This window comes from Dasypus novemcinctus, chromosome 3, assembly GCF_030445035.2.
Source record: "Dasypus novemcinctus isolate mDasNov1 chromosome 3, mDasNov1.1.hap2, whole genome shotgun sequence".
NCBI lineage: Eukaryota > Metazoa > Chordata > Mammalia > Cingulata > Dasypodidae > Dasypus > Dasypus novemcinctus.
In genome coordinates this window covers 5727685-5742122 of record NC_080675.1, presented here as the reverse complement: position 1 = coordinate 5742122, position 14438 = coordinate 5727685, and the positions used below count along the sequence as shown (strand labels likewise).

Sequence of the window (14438 nt, the reverse complement as noted above, 5' to 3'; positions counted from 1 at the left end):
CACCCACAGCCCCGGGTGAAGGACCTGGTTCACGGTGAGGTCAGACTCCTCGGGCTTTGCCGCCATCCGGTGCGGGGGTCACAGCGAATGGAAGCTACCTCCTGCCCCAGCCCCGAGGGCGCCCCCAGTCCTACCAACTCCCCCAACAGTCGCTCGCCACCCAAGCCCTTTGGGGCTCCCCAGGAACGGAAGGTCACCGGGTCCTCAGGCCCCACGTGGCATTGGACTTGGAAGTGTTCCCACTGGCCACCCTAGGAAGAGAAACATTTTCTAAAGTGGCTGTTTTCTCTGCACGTTGCCTCTTCCCGTCTCCCCCCACCAGGGCGTTAGCGCTGCGAGAACCGGGAGCGGGTCTTTTTCGTTCCCTGCTGTGTCCCCAGCACCTAGGCCGGCGCCTGCCACAAGGCTCACCCTCAAAGCCTTTCTCTTTTTGGGGTGGGCTGGGGGAAAATGCTGAGGTGCCCCAGCCCAGAGGGTCGTAAGTGCAGGGGGCCCCATTGGAACTGCACAGGAGGCAGTCAGCGCGGTGCCGGGTACAGAGTATGCGTTTGCTCAGTGCCGGCTAATTAGGGTCATTATGTCTAATTTGAGGCCTGTGGCGAGGAGCAGCCAGCAGACGGATGCCAGGGCCCGCTTGGAGCCGCTTCGCCGAACCCCGGAGGTAAGCCTTAACCCTGCTTGCTGTGGGGGGTCTTTGGGCTCACCCTGTTTGCTTTCCACCCCCCCCACCTGGGAGGTGGGACCGTCATCAACCTGGGGCTCAGAGAGGGGCGGTGTCTCCTTCCCCAAAGTCCGCACATCCCAGATGCTGCAGGTTTCCATGCCGGCTCTGCCTCTCCTAGGCGTGTGAACTGGGGCAGAGTCTTAGCTCTGTGCCTCAGTTTCCTCATTTGTCATGTGGGGGTATCAACAGTGCCTTACAAACAGGCAGTTGAAGGGTAGACGGCTCAAAACTTGTAAACTGCTTAGAAAAGACCTTCCTATCTGGCGAGCACTCAATAAATATTTTTTTAAATTACAATTAAAATCGTGATAAGGCAGGGCAGGGCAGGGCCCCGCCTCCGCCCGGCCCAGCCCAGGGACCCTTCCCGGAGCCTCTAGGAGCCCTCAGGTGGTTTTCCCCTGGACGGTTTTCTCTCTCCCAGCGGCCCTTGGCGCAGCTTCGATGCCCCATCCAAACAGGAACAGGTCCCAGTGACCTGCTCCCCTGGGCCCGTCTACGCCCCACATCCTGAGCCTGCCTGAGCCTGGAGGCCGTTTGTTTCTCTACCAGGCTGGGTAGCCGAGGAGCAGCAGAGGTGGGCCAGGCCAAGGGAGGTGATGACAGCAGCTGCCTGGGGTTCCCACAAGGCTGCGGGCCCAGGAGCCTGGTTTGGAGTGAGCCTCTTTTCCATTCCTTCGTTCTGCTGATGGGGTTTACCTGGCTGCCTACAGCTCACCTGGAATTCTGCCTCTTTGAGGATTCTCAGGGAATGGGCAGCTAGAGTAGAGCAGTGAGTTGGCCCATAGCTTATACATCAAAACAACTGAAACGGAGCCAACGTGCCTCACGTGGTTGAGCGCCTGCTTCCCAGGTACGAGGTCCAGGGTTCAATCCCTGGTACCTCCTAAGGACACACAGATGAAAGGGCCAACTCCCATTGGGCAGCTGATGTGGCTCAGTGGTTGAGCACCTGCTTCCCAGGTATGAGGCCCTGGGTTCAGTCCCTGGTGTACTACTAAAAACAAGAAAAATGGACAAAGCTGGGAACAAGGCAGTTTTAGAAAATAAGTACATGCGATGGAACTTTGTATTTATAAAGAGGGAAGGGTGCCCAGGAGATTCAGGGGCCATGAAGGTCGAGGCAGGGCGTGGGCAGTGGGATGAGGAGTAGTTAGGACGATGAGGGAGTGGGCCACGAACCGAGATTGTGATTAATTCTACAGTGTTGAGCGGAATAAAGGCCTGGAGTGGGCAGTTGTGAGAAGGCCTTCTGGGCAAAGCACTGGTAACCCAGGCCGGCTAACAAAACCCACACCCTTCTTTCCTTTTAAGGGGCTTTGTTGGCCACAGAGTGGGCGCGCTGGGCTTTTCCTGCTGTGTGGAGATCTGGGCTCTCACCTCTGTGCAGAGAGATGTAAGTGGGACTCGATGCATGTTCGCTGAATGGTTAAAAAATGAATGAATGCATAAATAAAATTCAAGCAGGCCAAGCATAGAACAATAAGGCGTTCTGAAGCCAGGATTCTGAGTAGTCCGGTGTTACCCAGCTATGATTATTAGAAACAAACAAAAAAAAGTTCTGGCCCATTGGGGCTGAGTGTAAGAAGCATATGGCGAGTCTGTAGAGCAGCCTTTGGCCTTGAGCGGAGTGGTGGCTTCCACTGTTTGCTGTACCGTTAAAGATCGAATGAGTGAATTAGATGAAATAAGTGACAAAATAAAAGAGACAAAATAAATAAATAAGTGACAAAATAAAAGAGGGCCAAGAAAGGGCCAAGGAAGACAGTGTTTTCTGATAGAAGGAGTATAGTTCTGTGCAATAGTATTTTTTTTAAGGCTCTTAGCTGTGTGGACAAGAAGCATGTAGACAGACCTAAGTGTAGTAATCACTATTTCTGTTTGGGGTTCATGCTGGAGTCATGTGTATTGTATTTAAAAGAATAAGTAGAATCCTATACTGGACAGGCAGGAAGCAGTGATGAGTTTACATCTGGACTCAAAGGTTTTTACTCCAGCTCTGTTTCTGACAACATTGGGAAGAAGATCTGGGCTTGCTCCTTCGTGAGAAAGATCTGTGGATGTTCTTTGTCATCGTGAATAATGATGAATTCATGTTTCTTCATTGTAATAATAAAAATTAATAATTGAATACATACAAAAGATGGGAGCTGTGTTTGGAACAGTGGTGAGATGAACCAAAGAAATTATCATAAGTCCAGAGCTGCTAACAAATGGCCATTAAAAAATACCTTGGGGATTTCATCCTTTTTAATATCTACTTTGTGTTCTGCAGAATGGAGTTCCTGGATTGAGCTCAGGACGCTCTTGATGGCCATGCTCTCTGTGGGGCATGAGCCATGGACCAACATGGGACCAACCATGTAAGTCCTGGTTAGTTGGGTTGTTTTGAGGTTGGGTGTTTATTGCATTAGTAAACATGAGTGAACCCATAGAGGAAGTCAAAGATGGCCAAGTGAGGACCACAGATGACACAGAACCATGAACCATGGGTGAGCCATTCTATTCTGCCTAAATGTTATGAAATTTGGGAGATGAGCCTATGGACAGATAATTTGTCAGTGTCTCTTGTTCTTGGGTTGGATTCATAGGTTTGTTGATTTACTAAAATAAACCACTTATTTTAATAACTAAAAGAGCGTCCAGTAGGGACTAGAAAAGACAAGGTACCATGACCTGAGACTCATGATTAAAACAATTCTATAAATCTGAGGAATGTTAAAAACAAGATCTATGTCATTTCATTTATTTTTAGTAGCTTTTTACTATTAAATTATGTTCAATAGTTTATGTAAACATTTCACTACTGATAATGATTTCAGCTAACTCAATGAGAGAAGTACACATGGATGTAAGGTATTAGTTTTCTATTTGTTGCATAGTGTGATTTCATGGGTTTTTTAAAAATGATTTTTGAAAGTTGGATAAGTAAAATTTTAAAAAGTCAGCATGGACTGATGAGGATAACGTGCCATAAACTATGGCAGACTAGTTCAGTTCTAATTTTACCCAAGTGAGAGCCATTAAAAACTGTCCAGGGTGTTCATTTTTCTTAACAGTTGCTTGCTGTTGCATAGAATGGACACACCGTAGTGCTTATGAGGATCTGATTCTTACTGGGTGGAGAAGATACAGAGAGAAAAATGTAAGTAATAGTCGTTCTTTTTATTTTTTTGGGAAGTACCAGGGTTCAAACCCAGGACCTCGTACATGGGAAGCAGGCGCTCAACCACTTGGAGCTACATGTGCTCCCCAATAGACATTCTTAATCTTTGCCTGGAGGGTTGTTTGAGGATGTCCATTTTTTTTTTCCTATGGAAAATGAATAACTACATAGATGAATGAAGAAATTGATGAATAAAATAAGAAAATTGCCAAACATGGACCAATGATATCACATAAACTCAGAATTAATACTAATCCAAATTTCTGTAGTTAAGATCCATTTAAAAATGTGTTGGTTATGGAGTAAGTAGTCAATAGTCTTTTCTTGCTTGGTGGTGCATTGGAGGTTGATTTTAGTACTAGAACCAAATAAATAATTAAATAAATGTTCAAAATAAAAGAAAGGCCAAGACATGGGCTAATGATGAGAATGACCCAAATATTAAATGATTTGCAGTTATTCAGGTCTGTGCACTTGACTGCCCTGAAAGTAGCGTAGGCTGATTCGGCTGTGCATTCCTCTTACCAGCTGTTTTGTGCTTCATTGTGTGTATGTTCCAGAGTTTCTTTAAACATTCCTCCATAAAGATCTGGGCTCTTAACTCTTTGAGCAAGGAGCCCAGAGAGATGAAAGGAAATGTCAGTGTTTTACTCAAGGAGTAAGACGTTGGGTTTATGGCTGCTCATTAAAGCTTCTTTATAAATGGTCTAATAAAAGAGGGACAAGCGTAAACTAATGATGATAATGTTTCATGAATTAAGGGTGGTGCTTACTCTAATTTAGCTTCATTAGAAGAAGTTCTAGGCTATTTTCTAAGGGTAAGAAGCATATACTAGCATAGTCCAATGGAAATTTCTACAATGAGGGAAATGCTCTGTAATCTGTTTTGTCCAATATGGCAGCCTCTAGCCACATGTGACTATTGAGCACTTGAAATGTGGCTAGTTTGCACGAAGAACTTTTTAATGAGAAATTTTTAATTTTACTTAACTTTTATTAATTTAAATTTATGTTCTTGTGGCTAGTGGGTACTATATTAGACAGTTGGGTAGGGGTAGGTGGTTGTTTCATGGAAATTTGCTGAATATTAAGTAGGAATAGATAAACCAATACATACAATTAAATAAAAGAGGACCAATTATGGGCCAGTGGTGAGAGGATGCCCTGAAATAAAGATTATGATTAATCTGGTTCAATAGAGCTCTGATCAACAGAATGTCTTTGGTTCATGATAGATTTATTCCATCAACTCTTTAGTATTATCTTGAATGCATGCCCCATAGTTTACTTGAATTATTTCTCATATATTGAAGAGTTATGTATCTTGGTGGGAGAGGTTCAAAAGTTATTGTCAGAGTTTTAGTTGATGGGTTGAATAGTGGGTTCATGGATTATGTCATTGTATTATGACATTATTTGCTTCAAAAAAGCTCATCAATAAATAATAGTCTATGCAGAGTCCAAGTATGAAAATGTGACGTGGACCAAGGTTTGTGATTGGCTCAAGCCAGCACAGCTCTTGTCCATACTTTTACATTTATTGGCAAGGACTGTACGCACAGTGAAACTAATTGTCAATAAATATTGAGGGCCAGGCATGGGCCAATAGTGAAAATATATCAGGAACCAAATGTTTAGGTTAACCTATTTCTGTACAACTAACGCCCATTCTCTAAAGGTCTCTGTTTTTCCATCTATCTTTGTCATCTCTCTATCTCTATTTACCTATTCACTATATTAATATATAGTTATTATATAAGATCTTTATTTATATATATAATCTAAAAATTGTAGTTGATGGAGCAGTCATGGTGATTTTATGAAGTACGTTATAAAAAGTGGATAAATGAATACATTCCTAAAAATAAAAGGAGGAAAATTGATGCATTAGTCTTTGCTCTGACATTACTGTGCAACAAGTAACCCCAAAGCTTAGTGACTTCCACAATAGCAAACACAATAGTTATTCTCACGTGAAGGCCTGCGGGTTCCTTTCAGCCTTTGTGCTCCAGACTCTGGGTTGGGTTCTGGTTCACCCCACTTGCCTTCCAATGGGTCCTTGGATAAATGAGTGTAGTTGTCTGGGATATGCTCCCCTCGTGGTGAAGGGCCGAACTTCAAGAGGCCAAGCAAAACCACAGCACATTTCAAACCTCTGCTTGCACCTGCCTTACGTGCCGTCCACCCGCTTTCCCTTGGCAATGGAGCACATCGGCGGGTTGGGAAGAACATTCTCTCCACGATGGGGAGGGAGGAAATACTTGTGATCAGTGACAGAACCCACCACATTTCATGCACCTCGTGCTCACACATGAACTACAGTCATCCTCGACCTCACAACAGCCCAGAAGTCCCATAAATTAGTAATAGAATTCAAACGATTCCTCTTTATCCAGAGACCTATGAACTCAAGAGCCAGATTGCCTGTCCCCCCACTGTAAACATACCACTTGGAAGCAGGGCAGAATGACTGTAATAACCCCTCTCGTTTGGAGGGGGAAAGAATGAGTGGCACGGAGCAATCCCGCCCCACTGCAACTCAGAAATCCTGCTGGGATCTCCCTGGGGGGAGCTGTCCTCCCTGGAGTAGCTCCCCTTCCATTGTCCTCTGTGGCTTTGGAGCCATCCTCAGGGAACTTCTCCCATCGCCACCTGCTTCTTGGACACATCTGAAAAGGGCTTGGAGCCACCCTTTCTCAGTTGAGTTCTGTACATAGAAAACTGGGCCAAGAGTTTTACTTTTCAGACAGACACAACCTTTTAAAATGTAAGTGGTGACAATTTTGGCAGTGCTGTTTGTGGACCAGTGGTGAGAAAGAGAGCCAAGCGTGGGTCAGTTTTAGAAGGTGGCACAAACCAAGGATTATGGCTAATACAGTACTTCACAACTGATTTTCATTTAAGAAGATCGAATCTAATGCCTTTCTCCCCTTTTTACATCTGCTTTCTGTTCTACAGGAGGGACACTACCTCTACGGGTGAGGAGATGGAGCAAAGTGTAAGTGACAATCAATGTTCTTGTCCTTGGTTGGATGGTTTGCTCGTGGGTATTGAATTTATTATTTAAAAGAAATGATTGATTGACTTCGTGTGTTGTTGATATCACAGAAAACCACACATGGACTGAGAATGTGCTATGAATCTAATTTAACATAACTCACTTCCCTTAAAAACAGATGGAAAATAAAAAAAAAGTAAAAAAAAAAAAGAAAAGATAAAAAAGTAGATTGAGGCCATTTTATTGGCATTTTAATATTCCATATTAATTTTATACCACCATTGATTTAAGCATTCCTCCATTGATAAAGACCCATGCTGTTAGCTTGATGAGGGCATTTCACCTAGTAAGTGGAAATTTGTTATCAGTGTTCTATTGTTGGAAGAATATGGTGGTTAATTGTGTCCTCTATGAAATAGAGTCAGATTAAAAGAGAGAGGGCCAAGGATGGCCAGTGATACCTGTGGCATTGCTATGAAGCAAGAGAGTTAGTGGATTGATCCATCTATGCCATACTGAGATTTGTTATGGAAAGGAACCTAGTTTATCACTGTGGGAAATTAGCGTATAGACATATAGACTGTCCAATCAATGGCCACTGGCCACAGATGGCTCCTGACCCTTTGGAGTATTGCTAGTCTTGAGTTGAGCTGGGGTCTATGTGTAAAATATTATACATGCAGCATTTTGGAGAATGAGCACTAAAAAAAAAAAAAAAAAAAGGAGTGTAAAGTATTTCATTAATTATATTATTTACATGTTGAAATGTTAATATTTTAGATCCATTGAGTTACATAAAATAGATTTATTACTATTTATGTCACATATTTATGTTTGCTTTTAAAAAATGTAGCTTCTAGAAAATACAGCATTGTGGCTGAAAGTATTTCTTTATGTATTCTGGATATTGAACCTTACTGGATATGTGGTTTCCAAATATTTTCTCCCACTGAACAGCTTGTCTTGTCACTGAGAAAGGGTGTTGGTGCACAAAAGTTAGGAATTTTGAGGCAGTCCCATTTATCTTTTGTTTTCATTGCTTGTGTTTTGGGTATAGAGTTCAAAAAACCATGATCTAATAGGAGATCCTGAAGATGCTTCCTTACGTTTTCTTCCAGGAGGTTTTTAGTCCTTGTTCTTATATTTGTATCTTTGATCCATTTTGAGTTAATTTTTGTATATGTAGTTTGAGATAGGTGTCTTCTTTCATTCTTTTGCATATGGATATCCAGTTATCGCACACACCAATTGTTGAAGAGATTATTGATTGAGGGGACTGGGCAGCTTTGTCAAAAATCAGTTGACAATTGGTGTGAGGGTCTATTTTTGAACTCTCAATTCAATTCCATTGGTAGATGTATATATCTTTGTCCCAGCACCATGCTGTTTTGACCACTGTATCTCTGTAATATGCTTTTTTTTTTTTTCAGTGTTCATAATGATGTTATTCATAATAGCCAAAAGGTGAAACAACTCGTGTCCATCAACAGATATAATGAAAAAACAAAATGGGTAAAGATTTCCTTTATGGGTGATAAAAAAAGTTTTAGAAATTGAAGGTAGTGATGATACATAATATTGTAAAAGTAATTAATACCAATGAATTATATACTTAAACTGGTTAATATGGCAAATTTAATGTTATATGTTAGCACAATATTTTAAAAAAACACCTTTAGTGACTGTTTCATGGATGATTATTTCATTTAAGGTATATCGAAGCTTGTATTTTCACTATGATGATGACTATATCATGAAACAAGTATTTTAGACCCAAACTGTCATCATCAAATGTTTTCTTATACCTGGCCTCAGGTCTGCTGCTAGAGCAGGTCCTATAATCCTGATTAAAAGGGGATGTGAAAACTTCTTTTTTTTTTTTTTAATTATTTATTTATTTTTAAAAATTACATTCGAAAAATATGAAGTCCCATTTAACCCCACCGCCCCCACCCCCCACTCCCCCCACAGCAACACTTGCTCCCATCATCGTGACATATCCATTGCACCTGGTAAGAACATCTCTGTAATATGCTTTTAAGTCAGGAAGTGTGAGTCCTCCAACTTCATTCTTCTTTTTCAAGATGTTTTTGGCTACTTCGGGCCTACCTTTTCAAATAAATTTGATAATTGGCTTTTCCATTTCTCCAAAGTAGGCTGTTGGAATTTTGATTCCAATCCACATGGAATGAATGCCCTTCCCTTTTTTAGATCTTCTTTTCTTTTAGTAATATTTTTGTTTTTGTTTTTTGTTTCTCTATGTATAAATTCTTTACATCCTTGGTTAACTTTATTCCTAGATACTTGCTTAGTTGTTGTTCTTGTATCCTGCCACTTTGCTGAATTTTATTGGCTCTGTGTGGATTTTGGGGGGACTTGCTATATATAGGATCATGCCATCTGCAAATAGAGAAAGTTTTACTTCTTCCTTTCCAATTTGGATGCCAGTTATTTCTTTTCCTTGTCTACTTGCTCTGGCTATAGCTTTGCAGTACAGTATTAAGTAACAGTGGTGACAATGGGCATCCTTGTCTTGTTCCAGATTTTAGAGGGAAAGCTTTGTCTTTCACCACTGTATATGGCGTTAGCTGTAGGTTTTTCATATAAGCCCTTTTCATGTTGAGAAAGTTTCTTTCTATTTTTATTTTTTAAGTGTTTTTTTGATCAAGAAAAGATGCCGAGTTTTTGTCAAATGCCTTTTCTGCATCAATTGAGATGCTTATGTGTTTTTTTTCCCCTTTATTTTGTAGATGTGATGTATTAAATTAATTGATTTTCTTATTTGGAACCACTCTTGCATACCTGGGATAAAACCTACTTGATCATGGTGTATAGTTCTTTGATAAGCTGTTGGATTCAATTTGAAAGTATTTTGTTGAGGGTTTTTACGTCTATGTTCATAAGAGAAATTGGTTTGTAATTTTCTTTTCTTGTAATACCTTTGTCTGGATTTCATATTAGGGTGATGTTGACTTCATAGACCGTTCCACTTCAGTTTCTTGGAAGAGTTTGAGTAGAAGTGATATTAATTCTTCTTGGAATGATTGATAGAATTCACCTGTGAAGCCATCTAGTCCTGGGCTTCTCTTCGTTGGGAGATTTTTGATGACTGGTTCAGTCACTTTGCTTGTAATTTGTCTGTTAAGGTCTTCCATTTCTTGGGGAGTCTGTGTAGCTATTTCATGTGTTTTTAGGAATTTGTTCGTTTCATCTAATTTTTTAGCATATGGTTGGTTGCTCATTGGCAACTATATAGCAGAAATGCTGCCTTGCACCCATCATGCATTGACTCCCCATTCAACCCTCTCCCTGTTCCTGGTAACCTGCCCTCTCCTGTCTGTCTCTATAAATTTGCATATTCGAGCTATTTCCATGGAAGTAGAATCAGGCCATGTCTGCTCCTCTGTGTCTGACTTATTTCACTCACCGTGATTTCTTCTCAGAGTCCGTCCATGTAGTGGCACGTATCAAAACTTCGTTACTTTTTTTAGGCAGAGTAACATTCCATTATATGCATGAGGATTGAAGGGCTTGTGCAATATTATCCTAAAGACAGAAATTAGTATTATTCATAGATCTTACTCTTGTTTTTTTTGTGATTCCTGGCTATTGATTATAGATTTATTAGTCAATGAATGAATGAATCAATAAACAAGCAAGGCCTATAAAAAGAAAATCTAGGAGCAGATGTGGCTCAAGCTGTTGAGTGCCTGCCTCCCACATGGGAGGTCCTGGGTTCAATTCCTGGTGCCTCCTAAAGAAAAAACAAGCAGGCAATGATCAGGCAATGAGCACACATCTAGCAAAAAAAAAAAAAAAAAAAAAAATAACAAGCAGACAATGAGCAAAAACAATGAGCAGACCATGAGTACAAACAACGATAAAAAACGATGAGCAAACAGACAAGGGAGTTGTTGGGGGGGGGTAGAAAATCTAGGCAGGTACCTATGAAGGTAGGGTTTAAGTGACAGCACTTAGAACAGGTGTAGTTCTTATTCTTTTGCTAGCAAGTAGAGTCAACTGTGACCATTGTGTTTATATAAATTAATATTTACATGAGTCAATAAATAGAGGTTCATTCTTGGCTCACTAGTGGGAATGTGGTGAAACCAAGGTTTTGGCAGGACTGAGGACTTTTACAAAATCGAATCCTGCACCGCCTCTTCACTTTTTAAAAAAATCTGCCTTTTCCTCCACAGATTCGACCCAGCAAATCTGATTCGTTTTTTATCCAGTGATGAAGATTTTGGTTGTCACTTCAGTAGATGAGGAGCGAAGGGATTCCTGTGAGTAGGAGTTTATTTTCCTAGTTCATGGGATTATTTCAAAGGGCTAAGTGGCTATGAACAGAAGTAAAATAAATCAAAGAGCTCTGATCCCTGGAATGGGACTGGCGGCGGTGTGATGATCCAAGGCTTAAGGTTAATCCATTTTAGTACACTTGAGGTCCATTTAAAGCCAAGTTCATTGTCACAGCTGCTGAATAGCCTATGTGATTCCTGTACCACATTCAAACAGTTCTGTTGATGAGGAGCCATCGTAAGTCATGGAGGAGCACTAGGAGCAGGGAAAGAGTGATCAATGTTCTTGTTGGGATACGGTGGTCGGCTCATGGTTGTCCATTTCATCGTCTTTGAAATAATAAGCGGGGCACAGTGAGGCTTCTGGGGGGCATGAGCGAGGCTACTGATGAATCGATATGAGTCCAATTAAAAAGAGATTGTACCGTGAGCTCTGGGCAGTGAGCCCATAAGTAGCTCTCTGCATTATTCACAGATCTTATTCCTGGATTTTTCTGACTTCTTGGGAATTATTTTATTTTAATTAGTGAAATAATGAATGAAGGAATCAATAAACATTGCTTAAACAATCAAGTGGTGTATAAGTAAGTAAATGAAGAAGACTGTCAAACATGGATCAATGATGAGCAGTTCTGGGGTATATGAATCAAGAATTTTGATTAAACCCTAATCTCTGAGGTCCACTAAAGAGAGACCTAATTATTCCCTGCAAGGGGAGTTTAGGACAGTTCAGGACTGCCAAGGATCTAGTTCTTGGGTACAGATAAATAATAAGGTTGGTTTACAGGCTGTGAAAGAAATGAATGAAAGGATTCATAAAGTCATCAAGGAGTTTAAAGCGAGCATCATTGGTGCGAATAGGCTACGGCCAGGATTTAAATCTACTGGTTCTGAATAAAGTTCATTAAAAGTGATCATTAGACTATTAACTCAGAGGAGAATATATGGCCATGCACCTTGGAATTCTTTTGGGTTGGGGGTTGGAATCAACCAAGTTTGCACCTCTGCTTTTAAATTAAAAATAAAATAAGCTGATAAATACAAAGGAGGGCAGTTCTTACACCAATAAGAAGAATGTGATATGACCTAGGTTTATGAATAATATCTAATATAGCCAGAATATCATTTAAACTTGGATTTTTCTTCTCCAGAATGAACACACCACAGCTGATTCCATCATTTTCTAACGATGAAGACTTCGGTCTGTGGGTAAAGTAATTGTCAAAGTTCATCTTCTTGTTTTGGAGATTTTGTTTGTGGGTGTTCCAGGAACTTTAAAAAATCCTTATACGTATATACAAAATCAAAGAATACCGTGCATAGAAAAGAATGGGAATAGGTTGTAAACCAAGGTTTATGCTTAATCATTTTTAGGGCAATAATATTCCATTTTGGCAACATAGTATTTTTAGATATTCCTCCCTTGATAAAGATCATGGTTTTTTTTTTTTTCCCAATTTGTTGAGGGTGGAAAACATAGGAAGGTGAAGACAATTTCATTGTTCCAGTTGAGAGTGAGCGTGATGGTTCAGAGTTCTTCCTTCTACCCTCTTGAAAATAGGGACAAATTTAAATAAAAGGGAGATAAGCAAAGAACAGTGATCAGTATGGCACTGACATGAGCATACCTGTTGATTAATCCATACGTGCCATGCTGAGGTGCGTTACAGTACATTGATGCACGAGATTACGTCTTACCTCTGTGGGAAAGTGCGAATGGACTTAAATTAGTAACGACCATGCCTCTTGATCTTGGCAGTCTTGGTTGGTGGGCATTGGCTGTATTATAATTTATGCCTCTGAGAATGAATACAGAAAGGAAGATAGTGAATTAGAAAGAATGGAAGTACCTATTTGGGACACACATCCTGGGTTATCTGAGTCAAAGCTTTTCACTGACGGCTTGAATTCTGGGGTCCACTAGTATTCCCTCACGGTAAAGATGCCATGGCAGCAGAGGGGAATATTCAGGCTCTCATTCTTGAACCTTTGTGTTCCGTGGATGTGGATTTTTTTAAACAAATGAATTAATGTATGAATAAACAAAGAAATGAAGGAATGAATGAAGACAGGGAAAACCATACATTGCTCAATTAAGAGAGCACACTGTGGGACCAGGGCTGTTATTCACACATTTCTGACATGCTGAATTGTAGTAAAATAAACAAACACATCACAGCATTTACCCCTTCAGCAGGAACCAAATAGAGGAATGCAAGATCAAATGTTGTCATAATGTGTTGAGGGTGGATTGTCAGTTATTTATTTTATTTAGAAAAGGGCAAAATAAAAAATTATTTAACTAATTGCAAAAAAAAAAAAAAAAGAGCCATCATGGAACCAAGGATGGTCCAATTTTGTCTTATGACACAATTTATGATGGATTTAATCTAGTTTACTGTGAGAAAGGAGGATATGATCAAAAGTAAATATTTTTCAAGGTTTTGTTCCTGTGAATTATAATTATATGGCAATTAATGATAATAATGACATTTAATGATATGTAATTATATATATGTGAATGAATATGTACATATATTATTTAAAAGATGGCAAAAGTGCAGACTTTTTTTTCTTCCCTGCCTCTGCCCCCACCCTGCTGTTTTTGCTGTCTGTGTCCATTAGCTATGTGATCTTCTGTATCTCTTTCTCTCTTTTTGTCTTCTCTTCTTGTCTTTCTCTTTTAGGATTCACTGGAATTCGATCCTGGGGACCTCTGATGTGGAGAGAGGTTCCCTGTCACTTGTGCCACCTCAGTTCTTGGTCTCTGCTGCACTTCACCTTGGCTCTTCCCTTCAATCTCTCTTTTGTTGCGTCGTCATCTTGCTGCGTGACTCACTTGCATGGGCACTGGCTCACTGTGTGGGCACCCGCTTGCTGTGTGGGCACTTGGCTCACCATGTGGGCACTGGCTTGCCACCCAGGCACGCTTTCTCTTCTTCTTTTTCACCAGGAGGCCCCAGGGATCAAATCCGGGTCCTCCATGTGGTAGGCAGAGACTTTCTCGTTTGAGCCCCATCTGCTTCCCAAATGTGCAGACTTGTTATGCGATAAGGTAAGTATTATCCTGTTTTACACAGCTGATATCCATACTTTAGAAGTATGCTGGTACTCTGCCAGTAATTAATGAATCAGTGAATAAGTAAACAAATGAGTGAATGAATCTGTATATAAAGTAGAGTCAAGCATGGGCTATTGTTAAGAATATGCCCTGACACAAAGATTTAAATTTATCCAATCTGCACAAGGAAG

General features: G+C 40.6%; 2 long non-coding RNA genes and 1 other non-coding gene across 3 annotated transcripts in view; all 3 read left to right on the top strand.

The window, feature by feature from the left end:
• Positions 1-572: 572 nt before the first annotated feature.
• On the top strand, positions 573-6978 carry LOC139438624 (uncharacterized). The gene is made up of 5 exons (XR_011648258.1): positions 573-661; positions 2036-2117; positions 2997-3084; positions 3781-3866; positions 6846-6978. It is a non-coding gene; the product is annotated as an uncharacterized lncRNA (long non-coding RNA).
• Positions 6979-8315: 1337 nt separating this feature from the next.
• LOC105744759 (uncharacterized) overlaps positions 8316-14438 on the top strand; it is a 29376-nt gene continuing 23253 nt past the window's right edge. The window contains exons 1-4 of the long non-coding RNA XR_011648257.1: positions 8316-8397; positions 11085-11171; positions 12338-12395; positions 14140-14241. This is a non-coding gene — a long non-coding RNA (uncharacterized lncRNA). The remainder of the gene's footprint in view (positions 8398-11084; positions 11172-12337; positions 12396-14139; positions 14242-14438) is intronic.
• On the top strand, positions 11799-11870 carry LOC111760711 (small nucleolar RNA SNORD113/SNORD114 family). Its single transcript, XR_002794323.1, has one exon. It is a non-coding gene; the product is annotated as a small nucleolar RNA SNORD113/SNORD114 family (small nucleolar RNA).